Source organism: Pseudopipra pipra, chromosome 3, assembly GCF_036250125.1.
Source record: "Pseudopipra pipra isolate bDixPip1 chromosome 3, bDixPip1.hap1, whole genome shotgun sequence".
Classification (NCBI taxonomy): Eukaryota; Metazoa; Chordata; class Aves; order Passeriformes; family Pipridae; genus Pseudopipra; species Pseudopipra pipra.
Genome location: NC_087551.1, coordinates 88,097,492 through 88,118,429, shown reverse-complemented (window position 1 = coordinate 88,118,429; position 20,938 = coordinate 88,097,492). Strand labels below are relative to the sequence as shown.

Genomic DNA, 20,938 nt, shown 5'->3' with positions numbered 1-20,938 from the left:
AGAAGTTATGTTAAGGAAATTCAGTTTAAAGGTAAAGTGATATCCTCATCAACATCTTACAGCAGGAACCTGTTATTATCCAATTACTGCATTACTGCACAAAATACGAAATCCATCTTTTAATCAATATTTTGGTTATTGACTAAACAAAGCTTAAAACTGACTGGACTGCTGTTGAAACCCTGGATGATGGAGCATATGTTACTGGACCAGACTTTCACATATGTTAAAACAACTCTACAAAAGGCTAAAGTTTACTGATTCTCATTGGTTTCTCGAAATCCTTTTATAAGGTAAATCAGTACCCTAGCATATTAGGACTTGTATGTACATTGGTGCTACGTTGCTAGTTGCAAAAGACAACTCCTTAAAGAAAACTTTAAATACTCATTTATTTATTTGATAGCATTCTCTATCACTACATCAGGAAAAGCTATTATTTACCATCCAATTACATACAAAACATAGCCCAATCTTCAATAAGGTAAGAAACAGACAAAGACTATCTCCGAAGACTAATCCAGAGAAAGTGTAATGGCCTTAGGAATTGAAAACCACTTAGATATGTAGAAAAAAGTAATAAGGTTATCTCAACAGTGATTTTTTTTTTCAGTTTCATTATCTATTTTACAAATCAACGCTACTCTGCTTTACTGAGAGAGGTAAATCTAGCCTATCAACTGCCAAATCACAGCATGAAAAATACTTTTCTCTCAAAAGCTGTGTTTTCAAACTTTACAAACTTCGGAGGGCTATCAATAGGTAAAGCTTTAGCAGTGAAAGGCCTCACTTTGTTACAGTGAAGTGACTAACTTAGTACAAATGGAATTGGAAGGAGAAACTTGGCCAATCCATTCACCTCCACAGAAAAAAAAAATAAAAAACATAAAAAATTTAAAATAGATAAATAAATAAATAAATATACATGCTGTTGTCTATGGAACAGTCTCACAATTCTTACCACAGAATTAACACAGGAAAATTTGTTCCTCGAAATAAAGAAAAAATTTCTTGTCCTTTCTCTAGGTGAATAATGTTATTGTGAAAGTTTTATATTCCCATAATTAAAAAATACAGGACCTGAATTAAATTCTCCTAAATCTAATTGCTCTACTTAGACATTTAAGTAAAATCCTTAATCTTAGCTGCATTGAATCTAAGTTAGGTATACATCCTTGTGTATCTTGTTCCTTATCCTGAGGTTTATAGATAACAGTAACATCAACATTCTTCACAGAAGAATAACAAAAATAACAAAAGTAACTCTAAGCTAAAACTTGGCTTAAAGGTTTGCAGTCCAGATAGGAAATTATTCTTTATAATCTAAACTATCATTATTATCACTCTGTTGAGTCTAGAGAAGAAAAGATGGAGAGAGGATCTCATTAATACATATAAATACCTCAAAGGAGGGTTCCAAGAGGATGGTGTCAGACTTTTTCCAGTGGTGCCCAATAACAGAACAAGGAGTAATGACCATAAACTAAAACATGAGAAGTTTCACCTCAATATGAAGAAGAACTTCTTTACATTGATGGTGGCTGAGCACTGGAACAGGCTGCCCAGGGAGGTCACGAATTCTCCCTCTCTGGAGGTGTCCCTGTGTAACCTGCTCTAGGTGTCCCTGCCTTGGCAGGGAGCTTGGATTAGGTGATTTTCAGGGGTTCTTTCCAACCCTAAGTATTCTGTGAATACATTTTAGAAGTGAATTATTGCTTTTTTTTTTAATGTTTGATATCCACATAACAGAAAGAAATAGCTACTTCAATAAGCTCTGTATATGCAAGGCCTCTTTCTAGCTCTTGCATTTTCATTGTTATAAAATCAATTATAATAATAATAAGCTAAAGTTGACATAGTGGTCAGTAAGTACAAACATCAGTTAAGAATTCTTTTTCTCTTGTCTATTTTTAAATGCACTTATATTTGCTTTGAAAGCAGATCATGAATACAATTCTGTAGCAAGTCAATAAGCTGTCACAATCCCAGTTTGGAGGCAAGAAACTGAAATACTTTATTGGACTCACAACTTCATATATAAAGGGTTTAGGATTTACATATTTAACAAGAGGTTTACATATTCAGTGTGTGTGGGGGGGTATTCATTCCATTACAATTGGGGACTTTACAGAGATGAGGTAAAGTGGAAATCCTAAATTACAAACTTTTGGGTCTTAGAACTTACATCATATGGGAAAACCCACTTTATCTGGGGGGATTTCACAGGGGGGAACAGGTAACACACAAAGGGAGAGATAAAACACAGAAGGTTTTCTGCACAGGTTTGATGAGATCAGGGCATGGTTTCTCCAGACTTGGGGAGGACATTCCAAATCCTTGACATCAGTGGATCCTTGCTGGGACTCTAGATGGAGGTTTTTCCCAGTCTCTGCCAGCCCAAAGTTTTTGTTTAAACTTAGCAGTTTTTCTTTTTCTCATATCCAAAATTTGGAATCCAACACAATTCAACATTTAAATGAAAGTTGAAATTGAGTAAAACAATTTTGAGATTGTATTAAATCTGGCTTTATAGTGGTTTCTATATTTCTATTCTAAAACTTTTTTAATTCAAATATTTAAATATATTTTATATTTCTCCTCTTTAAGACCTATATAATTAGAAAAAATTGTTATCATTTCTTCTCTACTGTAGATTAGATTATATATACAAAAAAAATTTGATGATTTATAAATATTTAAATTTATTAATTGATTGATATTAGCCTGGTTTTGATCACAGATTTCAAAATCTAGCACTGGATTACACAATCCTGACTAGCAAAAGACTGAGTTAAGAAGAAACATTTTTACATTTTTTTTTAATAAGTAATTTGAAACAAGAGATGTGACTATGTGATAATAATATAAAATTATAATCTCCAAGCTAACACCATATTCACCATTTCCTCTTGTGAAATAACTGATGATCTTCTTACTAAATTGTTGAATGGTATAATTTGCCTATTACTTGTCATTTTGATTTGAGTATGGTTTGTAACAGGCAGAAGCAGCTTTATTCAAATAAAGGATTTTTCATGATTAAAATAAAATAAAGATTTCATTGAGTTTTTCCTTTTTCTTTTATTGAGGTGAAAGAAAAGAATTTTGTCATATTATCTAAAAAATCTAATACTTTTTAAGTAACAGGATAGGTAATAAAGAATTCTGATACTTTGACCTCCCCAAAAGCAGGTAAAATATAAATGTTATTTTATAAATTTTGTGACACAAAGTGAAGTGACTCATATAGAAAATGTACTCTAAAAATAGACTTCACACTCCCACTTCTACTTACTGTATCCCAGGGGACTTATACTAAATAATATCAAAATATCCAGTCAGCAGGATTGTTTGAATATGATTGAAATGGTAATGAGAAATATATTTAAATGATGAGGGGCAGCTAACCTTAAAATCAAAAGTCAGATCACTGAAATCAACAGAGAAGCAGTGCAGGCATGTTTTGCTGTTCCAGCATCTCAGAAAGGACACAAGACAGGTAAAACCAATGAAGGCTTGGTTTTGTTTGTTTTTATTTGGGTGGGGATTTTCTTCTTTCTTTTTTCACGTTGTCTTCAGTGCAGTCAAATTTATGGAAAGTGCTAAAATATGGAATCATGGTGGAATGACTGAAATCAAGACATTCTGAGTTTTTTTCTCAGGACGTGGTTTTGCATAGGTACCGTGACTACTGATACAGCAACCTAGCAGCTGAGGTTCCTGTCCCATGTCTTCTTTTTTATTGTACTCTCTCAAGAAGGAGACTTTCCATTTCAAATATATTGGGATTGGAACTAACCAAGTACTGTTTTCTAACCTCTAATTGACTTCTCCATCTTCCTGCTATTCCTGGTTTCTTTAAAGTGTGTGTTATGAATGTTTTGCTCAAGTTAGCTTTTAAAAGCTCAAATATAGAGCAGGTGCCACCCTGTCTAGACAGGCTATTTTGCATTCTGAAAAGGTTTTGTGTGTTCTGGAATGTTTCCTTATAATCAGTCTACACTTTCCTTTGTTCAAGATTATCCAATTTACACCAAAACAATCTCTTCTCTTTCCTACTGTCATGTTTATACACTTCAATCACGTACCAGTCTTGTTTCACGGATTATACAGAGGTTCCATAGTGAAGATGTTGTGTTATAACAATGTCAGAACATGTATGCACCATTCCAAACAAATCTGAGATTTCTAAACTTGAACATGTGGAAGAGGGTTGTTTGGGGTTTTTTCACTTCTTTTGTTCTTGCATATTCTCACTGCATTACAGAAAGAATAACAAATATAACTAATTATCTCTGTTTAGTCTGAAATGTTTTATGAACTGACTCAAAGCAAGCAAAGAGATGAAGTAGCATGCTGAGATTTACATAATCCATTTATTTATTTTTATTATGATTTTGTTCAAGGTTCTGACAACAAGCATTTCTCCCCTGAAGAACAATCAGGTAGCTAGCTGTGGCAATTCAATATAAACTTAAGTTATGCATATAGACAAGGTCAGGAGTGGGCATATTCAGATTAGTCTTTACAAAGCAGAATGGAATTACTCATTTTTCTGCAAACTAAGGCATTTCTGTTCAATACTGTGTCCCTACAGCATTTCATAAAACTATTTTGTAGTTCCTAAAAATGAAAGCTTATGTGCAGAGAGGTATTGAGGTAAGGAAGAAGAATAGGAAATGAAATAAGCCTAATAAATGAATGTGTTACATTTGCAAAATATGAGACAAAAATATGTAGAGCATTGGCATTTTTTATGTCTGGATTGAAACAACTTGCTTGGATATAAAAGAAAACCAAAGAAAAATACTGGAGATGACACGCCAAATCCAGTAGTCCTTAATCTGCTAAAATAGGAATCACTTTTATAAAAAAACCCCTAAATTGTAAGCTAATCTGTAAGCATCACAGTGGACACAGTTACTTTGTCATTTCATGAGCCTGATTGATGACTGTTGAAGTCTGTATTGGTGAAAAAACTATTTAATGATTTCTTCTGAATTAGGACTCATACAGGTACGTGTTGAAACTTCTCTGACAGTCTAAACTAGAAGAAAGACCTTAACAATAACACAAATTACTTTTCTGGGCATTTTTATCCAAACAGAAGCAAGCATTCTCCAAAGAAATTAGAAGCCTTTCAATTATAAAGTTTCCTTTCACCAATGAGTTTGTTGCTCTGTCAGTCAAGATAATAAAGAAGCTGTTTTTTTCCACTTAGTATAAATTTTATTTTATAATGATATGTAATATAAAAGAAGTATTATGAAAGACAAGGACTGATGCCAGAAAACACATAAATTGAGGATGAATTCATCTGTGATAACTCAGCAGCCCACATACAGTTGTCTAATTACTTTTGAGATACCTAAGATAGTCTGCCTGACCTTCAGGTTCTGCTTCATGATAATCTCGGAGGTCCCTTCCAACCCAGCTGATTCTATGATTCTATGATTCACAAGGGAACAGTTCTCCCATCAATTCCAAGTCACGTTTCTTAGCTTTCCTGATATCTCTAATATCATATAACATCCCAAATGCCAATTAACACTGACATGTGGGTAAATGAATCAAGTTTATTCTATAGCCTGTACAGAAATTCTTGGTCAGAGTGCTAAGTAAACTTTTGACCTCCTGTTAGCACTATGTGATCATCATACATCAGTATCGTAAGTTATATTGCTGTGGTGGGCTGCTCCCTCACGCACACAATTGTTCTGACAGATGTGTTAAGGTCAGGTTCTTTAAAATTATTAGAGAGATGCCTCTGCCCAAATTAAGGTGCAAATGAGGCCATATGCCAAAGTCAATAGTATGGATTTTTATTTAACAGTAAATGCAAGGTAGAGAGAGATAGAAAGAAATAGGAGAGAGAGGGGGACAGAAAGAGAGTGACAGAGAGACAGATTAGGAAGAAATTATATCAACATCCTTGGATTCTGACGGCGTCCTGTTGATTCTATTCTTCTGGTCTTCTTGGTGGTGAGAATCCCACTCTTGTCAAAGTGATAGTTGCGGTCTGGATCTGTTGAGGGAAGCCCAGTGTAGTGAGGGAAGAAGCCCATGTTGGTGAAGGAAGTCCTGTGTGGTAATGGAAGAAGTCCGTGTGCGTGAAAGGAGAAGCCCATGGTAGGCATGGTAGGGGAAATCCAAGTATGTTGAGCAGTCTGTCGTGTCTTTTATTGGGCTTAGGCTAGGTAGAAATGCCTCTGGTGCCACCCCTGGAGTAGGGAGTTTTACAAGGGATGATGTAATACTGGATCACAGGACGTGTCATGAGTCTCTGACACTTTCTAAGATGTTACAGCTGCCTGTTACATCAGCCTTGAGTTCCTTATGGGCTATCAGCAGAGATTAACATCTTCAGGCTATATGTGAATTGTCCCAATGCTTCCCCAGAGGGGAGTTATCACAGCTGAATCACTCCTGTAAGGACAAAGAAACACTACCCCACCTCGAAGGATTTGCTTCTTTCCTTATCTTGATCAATACCCAACTGGTAGCCTGAGGTGTCTGGTGTGCACACCTTCAGCACCTGGGCAGTTACTTTGCACACTGTCAGTTTGCACCTTGATTGTTTGAAACATCAGCATTCCAGTCTTTCACACTTGAGGATGCATTCTTCTCCTAGGATAATTGGGCATAGTACCTTTATCTTATCTCAAGTTCCTATCACAGTCCAAATTAGTAGGGATGTTCAGGGAGGGCTAGGCCCTGGTGAGCAGTTGCTTCTTTGCACAGTCTGCTACAGTGGACAAAAGTCCTTCAGTGATTTTAACAATGTTTAAGCCATAAACCATTTCAGTGTCTCACAAGTTGTCATTCATATATATTCTTATCAATGTGTGTAAATATGTGCTGGGAGGAGGTAAAAAAGATGGATCCAAACTCTCCTTGGGGTTGTTCAGTGACGGGACAACACACAATGATCAGATATTTAATTCCATTTAAGTGTAAGAAAAAGAAAATATTGTGAGGGTGATCAAACAGGAACAGATTGCCCAAAGAGGTTGTGAAGGCTTCATTTGTGGAGACATGGAGCAACTTACGATAGCTGACCATGACTGAGCAAGGATGTTAAACTAGATAATATCCAGGGATTCCTTCCAGCCTCAGAGATTCTGTGATTTTTCTTCCTTAATTGTCAGTCTCTGCCAAACTTGTTAAACTTTTAACAGTTACAGTTTCCTAGACTGGAGACAGCTTGATAAGCCATTGCTTGAAGCATCATGTTCTTCTGTTTTAACTTGTGTCCTCCTGGCTTCACCTAATGTCTCTTCAATCCTGTGTTGAAAAAAAAACCCCAGAAAATCAATCCATATCCTCCTCGCTCCCTTCTCCATATTTTCCATGCCCCTCTTGATCCTATAAACCTCTGTCAAGTTCTCCTTTACTCATATGTTGCTTATAATGAAGAGCCCAAGTTTGTTTAGCTGTGGCTTATTCATTCCTCACACAGATTGATTTCATGCATTTCCTTTATTTCCCTTTTTCTGAAGCTTTCCATTGCAATATACTTTTCTGACATTTAGGAATCCAGCATATACATTCATATAGTGACCCAATTCTTTATAGTCTAGTATAATAGTTCTCTATTACTTTCAAATAATCCTTGACATTATGATGGTTTGCTTGTTTTCTACTGCTAATAAATACTGAACAATCATTCATATGGAACAATTTATCTTAACCCCCAGATTTCACACAGAATCACAGTGGTCAGTTCAGAACACATAATTCTTTATGCAACATGATATGCTTATTTATTTATATATTTAGTTTTAATGAATTTATTGCCCACCAGTATTGTAAGGACTTTTGACAATTATTCACAGACAGTTCTTGTACTTGCTCTAATGAATAATACAGTAATATCAGAAAATTTGTCATTTCGCTGTTGTCAAAGGTCACATCAGCATATCTTGCACAGCCTGGTGTGGATCTCCCATGTGAACTCTCTCCACTATGAAAATTGATCACTTACCTATAGATTCTATTTCTTAACCGTGCGAGGACTTTCATTCTCATCTAAAGTTTTTCTGAGATTATTTCCCTGTCAAAAGCCTTTTGGTAATCTAACAATACATTTCAATGGGATTGACCCTATCAACAAACTTGTTGACCGCTTGGCAAGGTACGTAATGCAAGAATTAATTTTCTAAAAGCCATGCTGATTTCTTCCCCTATTCTATACTTGTGCACATAGCAACTACTTCTGTTCTTCATCTACTAAATTGCCTAGTATGCATTAGTTTTACATTTTACCTGTGTGTCATTGCATGTCTCATCGAACCTGTTCTCAGAGGAGCTGCCTTTGTATCTGTGTAGTATATTTCCTACCTATAACAAAGAAAATATTCTTAACTCCGTAACTGGAGCATGCAAGCTTTAAAAGAGCCACAATTAAAGTTTAATACATAACATGACATTATTAGGTGAAGTGAAACCTTAATGGAACCTTCAGGAGCCTCAGCACAGAGACATAATTTGAATCTCTGACTAGATAGAATCAAAGTTACATTTAAGATTTTATTACACTTTCTAGTGGAGAATTGTTTCACAAATATCTTTTTGGGTTTCAGATTTCTAACAGCTTGCAATATGCAAGGTATTATTAATCTAAAGGTACATGAATCATCACCAGTGTATTTGCAAATGCACATTTTCCTCTCTGATGTCAAAGTAAATCACAGACCATCTCTCTGGATCAGTTTTGCTCTAGTCTTTTAAAGAGCAAAGCCAAGTTAATCTATACTCTATGAGGCAGAAGACAGACAAAAGAGACACCAGCTTTGACACACAGGGTAGCATATGCTAAGTGTCCTCTGATTCATTAGAAAGAAATAGAGTGTCTGCAGGAGGTGTTAAGCTATACATGTAATTAAATCTTGGCAGGTTCAATTTCTTACAAATTGAGAAAACAAGAATTAAGCTGTCTAGTGCATTGTTGAATTTCTTGTTAATAAAAACTTGCATTTTGAACATGCACTTTTTGGTGGGCTATTTGGTAATCAAAAGCTAAGCTTTGTTACTTCGTTTACTTTTGTTTAATCAATCTTTGAATTATTGTGCACCAAGGTCTTTATCAAGATTGAGACCTGATTCTTCCATGTACTGTGTTAGTATGCAATAAAATGAACTGTCTTTAATAGATGGTAATATAAAGACAAAAGACAGTAGAGAGATGGGAAACGAGCTTAAAAAAGTGAAGAGGAGAATAAACTTCCTGTGTCTTGAGCTAGCTACAAACCAAACATCTACATATAAGACATCCCATTTAACTTTAGTCCCACTGAAGTCATCTAAAAGAGTTGTCCTGAATCCATGTAATGCCAGTGAAGAAAGGTAAATTTACTACCTACACTACTGTTTTTCTCTGAATAGTACTTGTGGTCATTTATTTTGGGGAATAAGCTGGATGTAACAGAACTGACTTTCTGTCAGACTTTTCCTTTCATAGGAACCTGGGTTTGCCCATGCAGAAGAGGATGAAATGGAGCTTATATATTTTAGACAGAGGATCAGGACATAGTTAGAGAACACTTTTAGATTTAGCTTGATAATATTCTAGATTTCAACAGTTTAGATACAGTCACTTGCCTGTCCATAGCTTCTTAAAGTTACTATTTCCAACCAGGCTAATTCTTAACAAAAATTTTCTGATTATTTATTATATGCTCGTTTGAGTTTTCGGTTTTAGTTGTTTTTCTGGTTTGTTGGGGGCTTTTTTGAGGGATTTTAAATCTTCTTGAACAGCTTAAGGATAAGATTTACTTCTTGTTAATTTGCATATTAGCCATTCAAGTACCAATTGACCACTGGAAGCAGATGTAATAGTAGACATTTTAAGTTTGATACTAAAACTGAAGTAAGTACACCAAGTTACTCACTTATGGAAAGATTAGTACAGTTAAATGTAAACTTTTTAATAATCAGGAAGAATCTCATTTAATTGGGAAAGTATTTAAAATATATCTTTTTTCTAACTTAGATAATTTTAAAAAGAAAATGTAAAATTAATTCAGAGCTATCTAAATGTTTTGGCACTGCTTGAATGAAGCTTTATTTTGAGTTCAAGAAAAACCAACCAGGTAAGTGCTCATTAAATAAGCCTATCTTTAGAATTAATGTTTTGCACATCACAATAGAGCTATTGACTACAATTGCCATGTGTGAAGAAAGTCAAATTTTTGAATTTCTAAATGTCTGAGGAAAAATTCTCACTTCAGTTCACTATGAAGCCAGAGCAATTCAATTGACAGTAGATCAGAATTTGGCACTTAGTTTGGGTTTTTTCAACCCCAGTGGCACTTTTTATTTTTCATCACAATTCTGATGATAAATATAATTTAGGAAAGTAATTAATTTGCTTGTTCCCTTGCCATTTGAATCTGTCATCTGACAATGGCTCAGCATATTCATCACAAGGGGTCAAGCATGGGTAATGAAGCAGTTACGAGCTCACTGGCAACTACTATGCCAGCACTGTTACTGAAATGTAGTCCAATCCTCTGATTACAGTTGTCTATATTAGGGCACTGAATTTGTTCAGAGTCTCTGTCTTAGCTGCATCATCGTCATCATTCTCAATCCTACTACAAAGATTTTTCCTCAAATCAAGCTATTTTACTTTACTTTGTTTACATATTGATAGAAGGTCTTTGCCTCAAAAAACCATAGAGATAATAGACAGAATGAAAAATGGTTAATCTACTCACGGGGTACTGAGGCATATTCAGCTTCAACTTCCTGTCGTTTTGGAACCACTCCGTCTCTCAATAATCAAAAGTATTTGCTTCTCATTTACACTTATCTTCCTGAATAAATTAGTCAAGCTTTCATTCTGCAGAAATATTAAACAGAGAAAGATAAAAGCAGGATACATTTTTCTTTTAGTTTAGGATGGTCTCTGCAAGGTATAGATTCAGCAATGGTCTCCTCTGAATTGAGGACAGTAAATAAAGGTAACCTTTTTATAGCCTAACCCTAGTACTCTTCTGAATGCTGTTTTTTGTTGAAGCAGTTTTGAGGGATGTGCTACATTTACAGAGATTTTGTAGTCTAATGGTTATAAATACTATGTATGTAGCTATATAAGAGTATTTATTAAGATTCAATTTTTCATTTGAACTTCTATCCTCCACAAATTGTGGAATTTTAAAATTAAATTCTTACATCTTTCTGTATTATTGTCTTTGAGAGGAAAAGACCATTTGAAAAACAGAGATCATGTTTAATGCCTTATCTATTATGGCACCTGACTTAACAGTTTTGCTTATCCTTTTGTGAATAGTGAAATATTCATTCTCTAAGTAATACAATGTGAAAATTCTACATTACTGATCCTTCAAATAATAATGGTTTTATTTTTATATCATTATTTTTTTATCAAAGAAAAAATGTATTTTATTTTACATACATATGTTAAAGTATCTTAATTTGTTTACAACTAGCATATGCAGATGATCAAGATGCTTAGAGTGGCTTTTTTAGTGGTTTCATTATCTCTTTACCTTTGCATAATATAAATAAAATATGCCTCATGGAAAATAAAAAAAATGACCTAATACAGTTTCTTACAGAGTTCAGTGACAAACTATCATTTATTTCAATGAAGGCAAAAAAAATATAAAATAATTACCTTTTGTTAGAAGTTAATACATTTCCTGCTTCAAAATCTTATGTACTATAATCTACTACCCTCCAAAAAAGCAGTGTTAGGAGTTATGGTTACCAGGCATGGCAGTGTAGTATTTCCCTGTTCTTGATGAATACGAGCCATTATTCTTTTTTTTCATGATCCTTCGACTACACTATTAGCTTCCTCAGAGGACTGAAATAACTAGTCTCCTTCGATGAAGGATTCCTAAAGGAGACAGAGTGTGAGTTTCTCTTCTTCTGGGAAACTGATTTTATAATGGTGAAGGTGTCAGACATAATTAAGATGAATGATTGTGTACCCAACTAAATGAATCTTATAGTCGTAAATTTGACATTTTTCCTATACTGTTCATGAGTCTAATAGGAAGAAGTCAAATGCACATCTTCTTAGCAGGAGTCAGAGGCAGGATAAAGTACACAACACTGTTAAATAACTGCTGCGATTGCAGAAGTCTGAAGACCTCCTTCAGACATAATCCTTTCAGGCTTTTCAACACAAATCTTGAAGGAGCAAATGTTATGTTTTATGACTTAAATATGATTTATATGACAAATTTTGTCAGATTTCCTCATTCAGTAAAGATAGTAAAAAAAGTATATAGACTGTCAATCATGCTATCAACTCATTAAAATAAGTCAAAAAAGCATAATCTCATATTTGGTTCATTTTAGAGATAAGTGAATAAGACAGAAATAATGCCCACTACTATTATTTATTTTCTTTCTACCACCTCGTCCCAACAACCTTTAAAGTCTTGTCACGGTAAAATTCTTTTTTTTTAAGAACTAGCAGCTAATCCAGCCCATTACAACAAAATTCTCGGTAGTTAGTTTCCAAATGAATTTCAGATTCCAATGAAGATGATCATATGTTTATTCTTTCAGGGGAAAAAAAAATCACTTTACCATATGACATCAATTAGCTTACGATCAATTATTTACAAGCAGTAATAATAATCTGTGTGTCTCAGTGTACTGTAAATAGGGAAGTCATCCAGCTACTATTAACCACTGCCAAATTTACTGGTAAAATCTTTATTTATATTATGTATGGCTATGACTAATCATTTCTTATTAAGAAGTGAGCAGCGACTATCAGTCCACAATATGTAATGGTCCAAGACAAGATAATGTTATCTTTTGATAGTCTGATTTTTGACAACCAAATAAAACCTGCTACAGAGGTAAGAAACACAACAAAGAACAAATATCCAACATCTTTAAAGCAGAACATACATAGTAAATTCAGATATAATAACAAATTGCAAGATAATAAAGAAAATAAAAAATAAGCAGATTTTACTATCAAAAAAAGTATAAAATTGATCTCAACATGATCCAAATGAAGAAGAAGAAATCATTACCTTAAGCATAAGATTCCTCCTGGCAAAGAGTTTGCTATAATTTGTGCCTTCTTACTGAAGAAAATAGGTTTCATCAATCCTAGGGCCCGAGGAGATACCATATGTGACCGGTATTGCCCTGCTCCCCACCCCCTGGTAATGTGGTTAGTATAACTTATATTATTTTATAAAGTAAACAGCCATTCTCTATGGTTGAGTGGGTGATGCATTCATTTCCTGTGAGCCAACTAGAAAAATAAAAAATATTTCTTCTTCTACTCCATATGGGTCTCAAGATTCCTGAGTGCCAGTCCAATTACACCCTTCCTTACCAGCCTTGCAGGTCCTAGGCACTTGGCCAAACAGGTGTTGTTGATGACCACAGCAAAGAACAAAGAAGCATAACAGCACACCGAGCGCTGTCTATAAAATCAAGCACATGTCAGTTAGTCCTAAGTGATCTTGGATGGTTAGAGGATGTCTTGGGCATACCATTACTGAAATTATAGAATTTTCAGTTGTCAAAGTGAGGCCAGGAGTGAGCAGAACTGCCATCTTGGACTTCTGGAGGGCAGACTTTGGCTTGTTTAGGAGTCTGGTCAACAGAGTATCTGGGAGGCAGTCCTGAAGGTCCAAGAAGGCTGGACATTCTTCAAGAAGAAAATCTTAAAGGTGCAGGAGCAGCCATCGCTATATCCCGAAAAGATGAGTTGGTGGGATAGACTGACCTGCCTGACCAGAGAGCCTTGTCTGGCATTCAGGGGAAAAAAGTGTTTACTTGGAAGAAGAGCCAGGCAGCTCAGGAGGACTACAAGGATGTCGTGACATTATCCAGGGAGAAAATTAGAAGGAAGACTAGCTAGACCTTCATCTGGCTCTGCTGTGAAAGATAATGAAAATGTTTCTATTAGCAACATCAGCAACAAAAGGAGGGTAAGGAGAATCTCCATCCTTTATTGGTTGCGGAGGAGGAAACATAGTGACAAAGGGTGAGGAAAAGCCAGAAGTATCTAATGTCTTCTTTGCCTCAGTCTGTGATAGTGAGACCAGTTGTTCTTCAGGTATGCATCCCCCTGAGCTGGAAAATAGGGATGGGGAACAGAATGAATACCCCATAATCCAAGCACAAATGGTCAGTGACTTCCTACACCACTTAGACATGCATAAGTCTATGGGGTGAGATGGGAACAACCCAAGGGTATTGAAGGAGCTAGTGGAAGTGCTCTCCAAGCCACTTCCAGATATTTACCAGCGGTCCTGGACTGAATGTTAGCAAATATGATGTCCATCTACAAGAAGGGTCAGAAGGAGGATCTGGGGAACTATGGGCCCCTCAGCCTGACCTCAGTGCCAGGAAAGGTTATGGAACAGATTATCTTGAGTGCAATCACGTGATGTGTATGACCATATAAATTTCTTGGTACGTTTGGGCTGATACACTTGCCTTTGAGATGCACCTGTTAAAATTTTGACGGAACAAATGACAATATGGCTAGTACTCTGTGAGTTCTGATAGAGCTCTGTTTTCCTGGAATTATTTTTCTTCAAGTATGACAACTTATTTCCAGCATATAATTGGGAAGCATAACAATGACTTAGGCTGCAATTTGCAATGCAATGTAATATAAAGGTCAGTTATACAGACTTACATGACTAAAGTTGCAATTGGAATAAGGTAAGACAAAAGAGCATGTTACTGTAGTTCTCTTCTCCAGGACTCAACATAGCAAAAGACATGAACAAGTAAAAAAAGTGGGGTAAAAACTCAAAAAAAATACTTTTATCAGCTGTCATCAGCAAAAAAGGAAAGAGAAGAATTTAGGTCATGTTTTTAGTATATATAATTCAATATAACTTCCTCTCCCTACCTTAACAGTGGGACATCATGGTTTGCCTGCTCAGTAACCATTAGTATCTTTAATGTTAGAGACAGAGGCAGATTTTATAAATGGTCAGTGTCTTTAGAAAGTGTGGAATTCCAGGGCACCTCTTCTGATATTAAAAATTATTTTTAAATGGTCACAGAATGACCAACACACTCAAAAGGAGGTCCCTTCAATCAGTACTTGAATTCCACTCTTTAAATTTTAAACGTCAAAATCTTCATTGAGCCTAATGAAACTCAATAACAGTTCTTCAAAAAATAAACACAAAGATTAGAGCAGAGTAATGAGTCAGCATTCTCCAGATGACCTGTTGTACCTGCAAAGGTGTTCAGTCTCAGCCTGTGGTCTCAGGGAATTAACTGAAGTGAACCTTTTTCTCAGTGTGAGATTCCATGATTGACATTTCACAGTGGATCATTATTTGGTATACAACACTATATGATATCAACTTGTTTCTGGATCACAGAGTTTTATTGCTTTGGGGTTTTTTTTTAAATATCTAGCATTAGGTTGAAGCAGTCATGACAACATCATTTTGGGCTTTGTCCAGTGATAAGGAAGAGAAGACACAGAGAGAGATTTCCTAATACAATTCTTTCAATTGGATAAAGATAAGAATGTGACTTAGTAAAGATAGTAACAGCCTTTTCTGTTAAATTCAAAGGCTCTAGTTTCACTTCTTGCACGTGATCCAGCTAGGATCAGTGTCGCATTCATAAAAGTACCTCAGAATTAGCATACTGCTCAATATTGAAAGCTTTTACAGCTAAAAAATGTTGGTAGATGACAACATAAAATATTTATAATCAGCTGTCATCTTGATTTCTGTGGGACAAATCACATCAAATAGATCTTGTAAGTGTTTAGGATCAGCCCCAGGCTCTGTCTCTACACTTTTGTTAGGCATAATCAGTGTCTCACACACAGAAACATTAAGAGGTTTTTCAACTGCTGTAATGTGTGCAGTAGCATACATTATTTTTTAATATTTTTTCTAAGAATTATATAAAAAATTAGGGTGAAGTTGAAAACCTAAAGTTTAAATAAACGTTGCACAGATTGCTCATGGTGGTTATGGGATCTCCATAACCAAAGGTTATTAAGAGTAGAAAACACAAACAATTTTACTCCAGCGCGATAGGACAGACTACATAATTTCTTGAGGTCCTTTCAGGAGCTAATTATGATGATTCTGACATGCCTATGCAGAGAAACAAAGAAATATTGAGTACTTCTTGCTTCCTTGACAAGGCTGCAAACCTGCAGACTGCAGGTCATTGAGGAGAACGATGTCTCTGGGTCAGCAAGTTGTTGTGAAGAAGCAAACAACTATCAGCTGTAATTCGTTTGCAGGCTGCTTCCTCCCTAGACCAGGAAAGAAACAGAAAATTAATTGAAAATCTGAATTAAAATTAATTCTCTAGCCCAGTTCTGAGCTCTGGAGACACGCTCACTGTTAAAAGAAACTTTCGTATTGCAACCTATCCCCTAGAAAGAGTGTAAGGGGATTGAGGATACACTATGTAATGGTTATATATGGCCTTATAAAGGATAAGAGTAGGTATTTGACTACATCTGAAATCATATTTATGGAGATGGATGATTAGGAATTAGGATATGGACAGAGTGTGTCAGTATGGTTATTATAAGGTGAAATGGCTTCTAAAATTTATTGGGCCATGACCAAACAGCATAGGTCCAAAAGGGTTAAGGAAATACGAACAGAAATTGAAGATGCTTTGGCAGACATTTTTATGTACTTCTGCTCTTCAAAATAGATCAAGTGAAATCTTAGATGACTGGAGAGCAGCCAACATAATGCCATTATTTTAAAATGGCCTAAGGAGAGACAAGGGAGGTAAAGACTTACCTAACTCATTGGAATTCTCAGAGAATATGGCTGTCAACCTAGACAAAAGAGATATGCACATCACACAAACGTTCAGAAAACATTCAGCTACTGTCTTGGTTGCAAAGTCAAGAAATGAATTAAAAGCAGGCATATTAAGCTGAATGGAGTAAATCAGCTATAATAAATGCATGCCGAAAATAGAAAATAAAGTTAATGAGGATGTTTCTGACCAAGCCGGCTGCTTAAAAAAATGTGTAACAAGAAGTGACACAACTAGACTGCTAACTGCACTCCTCCTTTCAGAAAGTCTTCCCAAAGGAGGTTACTTGCTTGAGATTGACTTGTTAATGTAGCTCCTTTCAAGTCTGACATGTTTGTAATACTACTGTTCTACCCTCTGCTGTCAGAGCTCCCTCCAACATACTGCCCTTCTGCACTTTAAAACAGGTGAATTTGCACATTCTTGGAAACATTCTCCTGTCATTTGCAGAAAATAATTACACTCTATTTGCACCATGGGGAGCTGCAGCATAAGGTTCCCACACTGTCCTGAGAGACTGAGAGGAAAAAAAATCAGCTCTGTATCTATACCCTTTAAATCCACAACAACTTTATTGGTAGTACTAGTAATGGAACATTTTTATAGGTGAGGGTGTGCCATAGTCTGGGATCACAAATAAGTTAAACAAATAAGCATATTCAATCAAATTGTTATCTACTAACAACCTTTGCTAACAAGTCAAGAAAGATTTGTATTAGTAGGAAAGCAAGAAAGGACTCTGATGCTGATTACTCATTCCCTAAGACATCCAATCCTATGACTGTTTTAAAGATAGAAGAGATGAGTAAAAAACTCCAGAGGGATATATCAAATGCTTTTATACCTTGAGTTGGTATCACCAGCCTTCCTTAGCAAATATACTAGCAACAAAGCAAGGAATTTGTTATTTATTTGACATCTTCCATAACAAAAATGAAGAATTGTATTAAATATTCTTAATCAGATTTGAAACTAACATGAGAATTAGTTTGGGATATTTTCTGAGGTTACTACAGTCAAAAAAATTAAATAGTTAAAAATAATTAATAATAATTAAATTTTGTTTTATTCAGTAAGTGGAGGATATTTTAATCAGTGTCTTCTTTCCCACAGATACTTCATTTTTTTTTAAGTTATTTTAAATATTTTAGCTGACTTTGAGTTCTGAGATGTTTTTATACTGGAAACATCCTTCTTGAGGATGTGCAGAAACTAGTTAGATAAACATGTTTTTGTGCAAGTCTTTAACAGGCAACAGGTTATACCATAATTTTGCATGTACTAGTCACCAACTGTGAATTTTAATATTCTGTTTATATCACAAACTCTAAAGAGGTCAAACTACTATATAATATATATTAATTATATTTTTGACAATAATTTGTGTGTTTTTCCATTCCATTTGAAGAAACCATATTAGTGGCACCAGCTTTGTTAATCTGTAGAGATCATAGAATCATGAAATCATAGAATGTTTTGAGTTGAAAGGGACCTTAAAGATCAGAGAAAATGTTCTCAAGTTGCTAAAGGGGAGGTTTAGGTCAGCTATTATGAAAAAAAATGTTCCAAAGGTGTGTGGCTGTGGCAGTTGGGGATATGGTTTAGCAGTGAACACAGCGGTGTTAGCTTAATGGTTAGACTTGATGATCTTAAAGGCCTGTTACAGCTTTATTGATTGTATGATATTATGACCTAGTTCTAACCTCCCTGCCATCAGCAGGGACACCTTTCATTAGACCCAATTGTTCAGAGCTCCATCCAACCTGGCCTTGATCACTTCTACAGCTTCTCTGAGCAACCTGTTCGAGTGCCACATCACCCTCAAAGTAAAGAATTTCTTCCTAATATCTTTAACAATTCAGTTATTCATTTGACATCCAAAAAAATCAAGTCTATATACTAAAATTTTGTCTAAGGTCTATGTTCTGAACCTTAAAAACTGAGTACTGAACTCCTGAAACTGACTGTTAAACCAATCCAAGATCAATTAATTTACGAAAAAATAATATTTAAATCAACAAATAATAATTTTTTAAAAAGAAAATACACATCTAAACTGAATATGAACAATCAGCTACATGCAAAATAAATGTATTGGCCAAAACTTTTAAATTGGGTTGAAAAAGAGTCTTGTGGGCCTGTGTATGTGCTATACACATGTAAGTATAGTTCCACGGTCCTTAAAAGTCCCCTCCACAAAATCAGCCCATCTCCTACATTTTTAAGTATTCTATCTCTCAGAAAATTTTTCCTGTTACCTATCTTTAACCATCAAGATATTGCGTTGTACAGGGCTGCAGGGGGGCTCTGTGAGGAGAGGCTGGGTCTACCCTGTGCCGGACACAGATGGTTCTAGCCAGCTCCAATCTACCCAGTGCAGGGCACGGCTGAGGTGGGGGCACCTCAGGGGAAAATGTATTTAATGAAAGGGATAAAACATCTGACGGAACAAAAAGTGTGAGAAACAACCCTGCAGACACCAAGGTCAGAGAAGAAAGAGTGGAAGGAAGTATCTGCAGCCTGTGGAGAAGACCATGGTGGAGCAGATATGGAGTACCCCGCTCCAGAGAAGTTAGATATTCCTGAAGGACTGCAGACAATGAAGAGTTCAGACTACAGTGAGGGAAAAGCTTGAGGATGAAGAAGTGGCATAGAGGAGCTGTTGTGGGTGGCTTGATATGTGTCATTTGGGGTGGGAGAGGAAGTAGAGGAGTTGGGAATGAAGGAGTGAAGTTGATCATGAGAAAAGTAAAGGTGGGGAGGTAATACTGTTCTTTGCTTCTCATTATCCAAATCTATTTTAACTGACAACAAATTAAATTAAATTTCTCAAACTTGAATCTACTTTGCCCATTACATTAATTGGTAAGTGATCTCCCCATCCTTATCCCAAGTTTTTGCATCTTATTTTCTTCCAGTCCTCTTTAAGACAGCAGCTGGGTGTAGCCTGGCAGCGAGCCAAGGTTGATGAACCACATATTTATGGAGCTTAAAGGGATCTTCCTCTTACCAGTGAGAGAGAAGCAACCCTAACTACAAGAACAGGCAAAAGAAATTACTCTCTAAAGCATTTCTATCTCTTTTCATTGTCTCTAGATGGAGCTAAGATTAAACAATCAGTGTAAAAAGTCTAAGGTTAGGTGAGATGAATTCTGCTGCGGTTGCCCGAATGAGAGTCAGAAAGGGAAAAGAAATTAGTAAAAATAAAAAGTGTTTAAGATTTACCTGGTTAGATATGGTGTTATTTTCCTATATCTGGCAAATGTCATCAGATTAAATTAATTATGAAAAGTGTGACAGGTATTGCACTGAGAAGTGTTAAAAGAAGTAATAAACAAATCATCAGATAAGACATCTTCAGTCAGAGAACATATGCTAGATAAAGACTTTCAGTGCTTTCAGAGGTAAGAGGCCTCTCAGCTCAAGTAACTGCATTGAAATAAGAGTAGCTTGTACTGTTTCCAACAGAAAGATGTCAAATAGTGGAGTTCGTGTGGCAGTAAAACAGAAGATTCAGATAAAAATAAAAAAAATAAAACTACACTTCTATTTCAGTCTCTCTTTGTCATTAATTTCTCTCACTAAACACAGGTATTTTAGGAATCTCATAGTACCACTCATGTAGTTATTTATGTATTCTCCATCAGTGTCCCAATAGCCAAATCTAAATTAGAAAAGCCATAAAGAAAGTTATGTTGTTTTACTTTTTTTCCTTTCATTCACTTAAAAGGTTTTCTCAAGGGATAGTTTTTAATACTTTCTGATCCACAGTTATGTCTGCATGTTTCCTTCTAATTAACAGAGGTAGCCTTGTGGTTTTGCACCCAGTTTTGCCCTGAACTTTACTAATAGGAAATCCAAACTCAGTAGCGTTACAATACAAAAATGAATACAGTAGAACAAGTAAAGATGAGTTGGTAAAGAAGCCTATATTTCCATGGTGTAATTCATACTGTTATCAACAGCTTCTAAGGTCTGACTATTAAAAAACCTGCTCTCTTAAAAGGCTGTATTTTGGGTATTTAGCCCCAAAGAGCTAAAATAAGAGCAATTTATCTCTTTTCAGTTTTTCTTCAGTGTATTAATAATATTTGTTTAAAACTCATTCATAAACATAAACTGTGCATACACAATACAGAAAAAAAAAAGCAAAGAA

General features: G+C 35.5%; 1 long non-coding RNA gene across 2 annotated transcripts in view; it reads right to left on the bottom strand.

Annotated features, from left to right (window-relative positions):
• Positions 1-8,264: 8,264 nt before the first annotated feature.
• The window catches only part of LOC135411970 (uncharacterized), a 74,894-nt gene continuing 62,220 nt past the window's right edge, over positions 8,265-20,938 (bottom strand). Inside the window, exons 4-7 of one of the 2 annotated variants that reach the window (XR_010429410.1) lie at positions 16,761-16,798; positions 16,123-16,255; positions 10,719-14,082; positions 8,265-8,340 (exon numbers count right to left, since the gene is read on the bottom strand). This is a non-coding gene — a long non-coding RNA (uncharacterized LOC135411970). Of the gene's footprint in view, positions 8,341-10,718; positions 16,256-16,760; positions 16,799-20,938 lie in introns of both variants that reach the window. The other variant, XR_010429411.1, reaches the window with a different exon arrangement.